Below are 2,049 nucleotides of genomic sequence, written 5' to 3'. Positions count from 1 at the left end.
GACACTCACAAATGCAAATGTCCACAAGCACACGCAGGGAAGGCAAGTATTGCAAACAAAAGCAGGGCATAAAATATGGTCAATGATGGATTCCTTTTCACCAAAGTGTTCAGCAGAATTTAACCTACAAGCTTGAAGCTCTGTTTTCAAGGTTGGTTCTGTCTCCCATCAAAGAATGAGACCTTGTGTTCTGCATTTCCCTACCTCCACTCAAACAACGTAGACATTTACAATTTCGTTTTTTTAAGAAGTGCTTATCTGGAGTCACATGTGTCTCCTGTTACATCTGTGAGTGAATGTGCTCACTTCAACACTGTATTTATCAATTCCCCTGCCCACTGTCCCATGGGTAGTAGTAGTTCGAAAGTTCAAATGGGTTTCTGAATACACGGAGACAGAAAACAGGCCCCCATTCCCTACTTACAACTTAGATCCTAGAGCCTTATAACATGGTCTAATGTACAACAGGGAAGAAAACAGTTGCCATGGAGGATACTGGTTTCTGTGAATGGCATTTCTCATTTCAGCTGAGAATGCTCTCTTAGTTAAGTTGAGTATGTCAGGACTAGACAGAGACAAAGTTCTCAGTGCACCTCAGGATGAGGAACACAAAACCTTCTTCCTTGAAGACAGCCCATCCTTCTATGATGGAAGGCTGCAGCCCATCCTTTCCTTGGCTGCAGTGTTGATCACTGCACCGTGGGCTCTATAGGTCCCTGAGAGTGGTGGCTTCGCGAGCAAGCTTAGGCATGAGGCAATCTATAAAGAACATTGCAGCTGGGATGAACTAACCCACTGTCATCTTCCCTTTCTGAGCTGTTCTATAATAAACAACCAAGGCTGAGGCTCCTTTAATTTGGTCAGGACTGAGCTGACCATGCAATCTTCTCCAGGCTCTTAGCTCAGTCTGATGTCAGCAGTTACCCTATCCACAGACCTAGAACAGCAGAAGCTAGATCTACTGCCCTCACCTCTAACCCATTCTCGGGATCCTGGTTCTTCAATAACTGCATGAAATACTTAAAGTACATAGGAGACAGTACAGTCTGTGTCTTTATTTGGAGATGATCCAAGTTCTCTACAAATTCTACCTGTGTAAATAAACACATAAAAAGTAGTATAGAATTTAATCTTGCAAAATGGGAAGAGAAAAAACTTATGTAGACTCTTAGCCATACCTGGAATGTTTTGTTCCTGTTCAATGTACCCATCTCAGAGAGGAAATGGGACAAAATGTTAACAGCTGTTCCTTCAGGCTACAGGGTAAGCCAATGATGACTAATATCTGTACTTGAACTTTTACATGTTCTCAGTTCTCTGCCTACCCTCTGTCTTGCCCACCTAATCTTGGAAATGGTTTGAAACCTATTCACTCAACTGCCTGTGTTCTTACAAACCCTTGGCCACAATCTTTGTCATGGTTTTTAAGGGTCTGGCCTATAGTTGGTTGGCTGGTGTGTGTTTGGTTGGTTGGTTTAGTTTTGTTTTGTTTTTATGCCTGGGGTGAGAAAGAACATCATGGTGGCTGGAGTTTGTCTTGGAGGGAACTGCCTCTTTCATTAGGACGGAGGAATAGGAAGAACAGAAGAAAGGCCCAGGGACAAGGCATCCTTCAAGAGAACGTCTGAGCCTCAGAGACCTCCAACTAGCCTGGGCTTTCTATGTCTTAGGATCTCTCAAGAATGCCAGCCAATTACGAATCCACCCAAGATTTCACCCACTAATTAGTTGGTCTTCCTCAAATCCTAGTCCTGAACACAGATCTTGACACACGAGCCTTCAGGAGGAGACACTGCCTATTCAAACCACGGCATAATGAAGCCCAACCTCTGCAAACTCACAACACGCAAGTAGCCTATGCAGGGCAGGGCCCATGGATGTCTGCTGTTTGGAGGATGAAAAGACAATGGCCCCTCTCAGTGATAGGGACAAGAAACCACCACCTACGCACCCCCACCCCCGACACGACCAAAACCCTACCTAGTCTTCTAGGCTGGAGGGGATGCTTTCAAGAGATGACAAGGATCCCTACTTCTTGCCTTCATGTTG

The sequence above is a fragment of the Rattus rattus genome, chromosome 6 (genome assembly GCF_011064425.1).
Source record: "Rattus rattus isolate New Zealand chromosome 6, Rrattus_CSIRO_v1, whole genome shotgun sequence".
Lineage (NCBI taxonomy): Eukaryota > Metazoa > Chordata > Mammalia > Rodentia > Muridae > Rattus > Rattus rattus.
The sequence above is the reverse complement of the archived record's forward strand: the minus strand, read 5'-3'. Positions refer to the sequence as shown.